The sequence below is a fragment of the Schistocerca americana genome, chromosome X (genome assembly GCF_021461395.2).
Source record: "Schistocerca americana isolate TAMUIC-IGC-003095 chromosome X, iqSchAmer2.1, whole genome shotgun sequence".
Lineage (NCBI taxonomy): Eukaryota > Metazoa > Arthropoda > Insecta > Orthoptera > Acrididae > Schistocerca > Schistocerca americana.
In genome coordinates, this window is record NC_060130.1 from 348,548,826 (window position 1) to 348,556,035 (window position 7,210).

Sequence of the window (7,210 nt, forward strand, 5' to 3'; positions counted from 1 at the left end):
GAGGAGCAAACGGAAGAGTGCTAAACTGTAATAGTCTCCTTGATTGTGCTGAGTTTATTACTGACAGCATTAGTGCACCAGATGTAATTCCACTTTTGGGAAAAGAGAGAAGTGATGAGTATCCGCATATCTGCACCTCCCTCTCTAGCCAAACAGTCAGCCACTTCATTCCCAGGCATACCCACGTGACTTGGGACCCAGAGGAAGGTAACAGGACAAGTGCCACAGCCAAGGGCAGAGAGAAGGTCATGGATAGCAGAGACCAAAGAGTGACAAGAGTAGCATCGGCCTATAGCCTGCAACCTACTCATTGAATTGGTGCATATTAAAACACTTTGGAGGGAGGCCTGAGAAACAAAATGGAGGGCCCTGTTAACTGCTAGTGGCTCTGCTGTTAGCATACTACATGATCCCAGCAGTAAATGGTGTTCCATTCCAGTAAGAGAAAAAAGCATACTCCACCTTATCCATTATTTTAGAAAGATCAGTGTAGAAGATGATAGCACCCTGGATCTCTTCAAGGCTGGAGCATACAAGACACTGGAATATCATAGGGGCAACAGAGACCTTAGAGCCCTAGAATAGGTCGATCCTAATCCATGGTCGAGGCACCAGCCACAGGAGGATGTTGGAGGAAATACACAGGGCACTTCACAGTGAGTGGAGATGGAGATCCCAACAGAGAGAAATGAGAAACATTCCAACTGGCAGTCTCACCCAAGGGTGGGTATCGGGAGGGAGACAGTCCCTGTTTGCAAAGAGGATGGGGTATACAGGATGGTCAGGGAATTGCCAAATGTTGATTGCATAAGAAACCATTATAATCTAGTCTGGACAAAACTAGAGCATGGTAAAGATAGAAAAGAGTAGCACGGTCTGCACCCCAAGCATTAAGCTTCCACATACAGGTAGTCTTCAGGTGGTGAATATTGGGCAGCCACATCAGGTTTTTGTCAAAAACAGGGTCCAAGAAACAGGACTGTGCTACAACATCTAGATGGTGGTCACCTAAATAAAGCTCTGGATCATGGTTTACTGTGGGTCAACAGCAAAAATGCATAACCCACATTTTGGAGAGAGATAACTGGAAGCCTTGGGAGAGGGGTCACACAGAGGCCCATTTGATGGTGCCTTGGAACTGGTGTTCAATAGATGCTATCAAGTGGGAACTAAACCAGATGCAAATATTGTTGACATACAATGCCAGGGTAACCAGGCTCAACAGGGGTTACAAGCCCACTGATGGCTACAAGGAAGAGTGTAACACTTAACACAGGACCCTGTGGGGTACTGTTCTCCTGAATCCGAGGAGTGCTGAGTGAAGTGCCAACTTGAACCTGGAAGAGCCGGTGGGATAAAAACTCACGGACTAAAATCGGAAGGGGCCCCAGTCATGGAGGGTAACTAAAGTTTGTGGCACCAAGTGGTGTCATATGTCTTATGTAGGTGAAAGGAGACTGCGACAAGGCGCCAATGATTTGTAAAGGCCTGTCGGATTGCTGTTTCCAGTCTGAGTAAATGGTCAGTTGCAGATCGTCCTCTCAAAGCCACACTGCTATTGGCACAAAAGGCCTGGAGATTTGAGTACCGAACATAATCTGAAGCTAATCATCCTCTTGAGTAGTTTACAAAGTACGTTGGTCAGGCTAACTGGGCGGTAGCTGTCAAGAGACACTGGGTCCTTCCCGGGCTTAAGGATGGGGGTAGCTACGCTGTCTTGCCATTGCAGGGGGAAGACCCTGAGGAGATGTTGCCTCTAGGTAATGCCCATGTGTTGGATCATCTGGTTGTGGATAGAATCCAGGCCGGGGGCCGTGTCATGTGACGAGGTAAGAGCCTGCAAGAATACTCATTCGGTGAAGGGTTCATTATAGGGTTCAGCTTTGTGGTGGTTGAAACAGAGGGGGTTCTGTTCAAATTGGCGTTTCTGCTGGAGAAAGGTAGCAGGATAGGAAGATGACGCTGATGCTGTCACAAAGTGTGTTGCAAGGCATTCTGCAGGGACTGATGGGTCAGTACACAGAGCACCCTGTAGGATAAGACCCTGGACAGTTGATTGTTGCTGGTGGTTCAGATGCCTACGGAGCTTGGACCAAACCTGCAATGAAGAGGCATACATTCCCAGGGAGGAAACATATCAGCTCCAGCATCCCTTTTTACTTTGCTTAATAAGGTGGTGAGCCTTAGCATGGAGACAATTAAAAGCAAGAAGGTTCCTCTGCGAATGGTGTTGTTTAAATCATTGCAGCATATGTTGGCAGTCCTGGATAGCGACTATGTCCTTGGTCCACCACAGTACTGGTCGACAGCAAGGGGGCCCTGTTGATAGTGGGGTAGCACTGCCTGTGGCATGGAGAAAAGTGGCAGAGTCATCTCGAAGATCCACATCAATGCATCCAAGAGAGAGGTGTCAAAGTGCACTGCAGATGAATATAAAGGCCAATTGGCTCTGCAGAATGCTTACAGGGAGGCCTGTCTGCATGGCTGCAGCAGGGGAATGGTAGAATCAGCAGAAAGTGGTCACTGTCACAAAGATCATCATGGGATGACCAGTGTAGGGAAGCCACGACATTAGGGGAGGAGATAATGAGATCAATAGCAGAAAAGGTACCATGAGCTGCATTGAAGTGGATAGGGGAACTGTCATTGAGGAGGCACAAATTACAGTCTGTAATAAGTTTGTCAATTAGAAGACCCCTACCCACTGAAGTGGCACTCCGACACAAGGAGTGGTAGGCACTGAAGTCCCTGAGGAGGAGATGTGGAATGTGAGTTGCTGTGTTAAGGTGGGCAGGCTGGTTGGTTGGCTTGTGGGGGTTGAAGGGACCAGGCTACAAAGACCATCAGTCCCGGAGTAGGCAGGTCAACATAAGGAAGTGGCCTATCTGGAGGGAGGTAGACATTGCAAATGGTGATTGCTGAGATTGTTTGCTTGTACTTCTCTTGCCTCCAGGTTGGTACAAAGGGGGACCTGGTCACTAATGACATTGGTGCGAACCAAAGTGCAGACCCCTCCAGACACTATCCCAGGGCCATTGAGGTTCTGACAAAATGCTTGATAATCACAAAACATTGGAGAGTGGTTGTCATAGAAGTGCGTTTCTTGAAAATCAAGACAGAATGCTCAGTAAGAGGAAACAGGGGCAGTGGTCGTCACCAAAGAGGATGGGGAGATGTCAGGCTTAGGTTGCGAATGGGAGGGTGGTACCTCCACGTGCACTGTGGACTTTGTCCTGGGACTTACATTTCTTCTTCTTCTCTTTTGGAGGTTGATAGGGGCAGGGCACAGAGGTAGAGCAGGCTTCCACAAGATCCAGAACTGAAAGAGAGCGGCCAACCTTGGGGCACACAGATGGTGCATCCCATGACTGAGTCATGGTAGCAGGCCTCTGGGAGCCTGAGAGACACTGGGTGGAGGGGTCCTGAGGGCGGGAGGGGAGTTCCACACCAGCAGATGCCAAAGAAGGGGGGGGGGGCACTTCTTTGACCGGAAAGGGGGAGCAGCACCCGGAGGGGAGGGTGTGGGAACTGCAGGGGAGTGAGAGATAAGGGGGACAGGGCTGGGGTATGGAGGACATAGGTGGGGGGAAGGATGTAACAGACGCAAACGTAGAAGAAATCAACACTGGGTGGAGTCAGTCATGTTTTTGGTGAGCCTCGGCATAAGATAGATGATCCGTGGATTTGTGCTCTTGGATCTTCTTTTCTTTCTTGTAAACTGGACAACCTAGCGAGTGTGGAGAGTGGTGGTCACGACAGTTGACATGCACAGGTGGTGGAATACAGGGGCTTCCCTCATGGAGTGGGTTGCCACAGTCACCACACAGAGGGTCCACCATACAGCAAGAAAACGTATGACCAAAATACAAGCACTGAAAACAACTAATGGGTGGCGAGATGTGTGGCTTCACGTCACAGCAGTAACACATAACTTTGACCTTCTCTGGGAGGTCACCCCGATGAAATCCAGAGTAAACGTGCAGTTGTCTTTACAACTCCTCTGCACACGTCAAACAAAATGAATGCCACGTTGCTCCAGATTAGCCCGGCATTCCTCATCAGTTTGCAAGATGAGGACCCTATGAAAAATCACTTTCTGGACCATATTCAGAGACTGTGCAGGGGTAATAGACACAGGGATGTCGCCAAAGCAGTCACAAGCATGTAGGGCTGCAGATTGGGAGCTTTGATCAGTAGGCAGCCTAACCATATCTTACTGACAGACTTCACTTCACCAAACTTGTCCTCAATATTCTCCACAAAAAACAATGGCTTTTTGGTGGTGAATGTGTCCCTGTCCATCCTAGTACAGACTGGGTAGCAGGAAAAGTGTTTCATCCCAAGACGGTAAGCCTGGCCCTCTTCCCTGTGCATAGCCAGCGGAGGGAAGGGTGCAGGGTCATACAAAGCAGCATTCAATAATCTGCTACCACTTGAAGAGACAGCCATTTGAGTACGGCCAGATTTTTTGCAGCTTCATACACTCATGCATCAAGCATCCGCCCTGATACCATGCACTCTGATCAGGGGCACTTCACATGGGTGCCACCCAGCCACAGCAACGGGCATCTGGCACAGCAGCTGTTGCCAGGAGTTTTGATGCTCCAGGATGACAAGCAACCACTCCTTAGCATACATGGGGAGGGAACAGCTCAGGTATCAGTAGTGTTATCCCTGTGTTGTCAGGGCTCAGTCAGATGGGTACATACCAGCCCCACCACACAGACTGGCTACACGTGCTGGTCACCTAGCGGGGCGGAGGAGGCTACAGAGGGAAAGGAAGAAGTGAAGGAAGGGGGTAGAGGAATCCACGCTGTCAGTACTAGGGAGAGAGTTCTTTCAAAAATGACTCACACTGAAGACATAAAATTTAAAAGTGGAGGTCAAACTCCAAAAGGGGACCAAAAACGCTAAAAAGGATGAAAGAACAGGCAACAGGAACAAAATCACAAGGAATACAGGGAACCAGATGGATAGCCAGGTCGATATAAATAAAAACACCTAGAGAGGGGAAGAAGGGGCAGCGGAGAAGGAGGCAGGATGGGGAGGGAGGGGCATGGTGAAGGAAATGCAGCCCAGGAAGGAAGAATAGGCTGCAATAGCTCAGAGATCCATGTGCATCATGCAAGAACTCACGAAAGAACTGCAAGCGCCCTGGAGGGAAAAACTGTACAACCTCAAACATTTGGGATGGTATTTCTGCAACTAATAGCAATGTCATAATACTTGGTAGCTACGGAATGGGTACAAACACTTACTTCATGATTCTTTCTTTCACCTTCTAGGATATCTTTTCATTGCAGCATCACCTTTTATCTTTTGGTGTTAAAGGCATTTGTGGTGAGAATTGTCCTTGCAATACTTCCTGAAGGCTACCCGAAAATTGGTCTCTAAGCCATGTTTGCCTCACAAATAAATCAGTTTGATATTATCCACATGTACATGACCACATTCCAATTCACACTTAAGTGCTTGGCAGAGGGTTCCTTGAGCCACTTTCTGGATATTCCTCTACCATTCCAGTCTCAAATAGCACATGGGAAAAATGAACAGCTAAATCTTTCCATGCAATCTCTGATTGCTCTAATTTTGTTATGATAGTCATTTCTTCCTATGTAGGTGATGATCAATAAGATATTTTGGCATCTGGAGGACAAAGTTAGTGATTGAAATTTCATGAAAAGATCTCGCAGCAACGAAAAATGCCTTTGTGTTAATGACTGCCACTCTCACTCAGGTATCATATCCATAAGAAGAGAAGGGATAAGTATAGCTTAGGCGGTCTCTTTAGTACATTTGTTATGTCTTCCCCACAATATTTCCTATGTGATGACCCCATCTGAATTAGTTCATTATTGTAATCCCTAATTATTTAGTTGGCTCAATGACTTTAATTTTGTGTAATTTATTTAATTTACTATATATAAAAACAAAGATGAGGTGACTTACCGAACGAAAGCGCTGGCAGGTCGATAGACACACAAACAAACACAAACATACACACAAAATTCAAGCTTTCGCAACAAACTGTTGCCTCATCAGGAAAGAGGGAAGGAGAGGGGAAGATGAAAGGAAGTGGGTTTTAAGGGAGAGGGTAAATGTAAATAGTACCTGCAGACCAGTGCAACAAACAAATAAATTAAATTGAAAACATTTGGGGAACAGTTTGAAGCTGTGGCAGTCCTGCTCAAGTATTTATCTTCTTGAGCTGGTATGACAACCCCCATTCACTATAACAAAATTTTCATTGCAGTATTCCCAATTTATTTCATGTTTCATATTCCTTATTCCATTCATCACTCTACATTTGACAATGGAATGTCAAACATAAATTTTCTTTCCAAACTTCCTTCATAACTGTGAGTCATTTCTGGGTTCACCTGTGCATTTATTGGAGTTAATGTATCCCCTTTTAATTGACACATCTCCTTTCATGATTGCTTCCTCTAGATAGGTTTAGATATTGGACTGGTAACTGGGTGTGGGGTTCAAATCTCCATCCAGCCATTCTAATTTAGATTTTTTAAGGTTTTCTTAAATCACTTCAAGTGACTGACTTACTGCCTCATCCCTGTGTAACTGAACTCCTATGCCATTTCTTGTAATTTTGGGCCCAGTGTCACTAAAATCCTTACCTCATTTCTTTTCTTACATCCTATGTTCTAGCATACATTTCTTTATGATTCTGGGTCTCATTGGCTGCTATCAGCTGTGCGCAAATTCTAAAAGAATACTGGCACTTTTAACTTAGAAAAATGTTAAGAACATACTGAATATAGAAATTTGCTATAAGCCATCTCGTTACAAGTTTTTAAATTTCCGTTTCCTTTATGATGTGATTCATTGGATAACTGTTCATTTTTTCCGTACTCCAATATCCCTCCTTCAGATAATGAGAACTATTTTCCATCTACCATCTATTTATTTTTGAGATATTGGTTCTTGGATATGTAAGAATGAGCAGTAGAATGTTTCCCAATGCAATGCAACATTGCATTGTGCACCAGAGGCAAAAACAAGTAGATGCAATATTGGAGTACATCTTTTAAAAATTAAACACTGTCTGAATAAACGAATATGTATTAGTATAGGGATCCCAGATGTCATCTAAGGTTGCCCAATGCAATGCAACATTACATTATGTACCAGAGGCAAAAACAAGCAGATACAATATTGGATTACACATTTTACAGCTTAAACTCTGTATGAA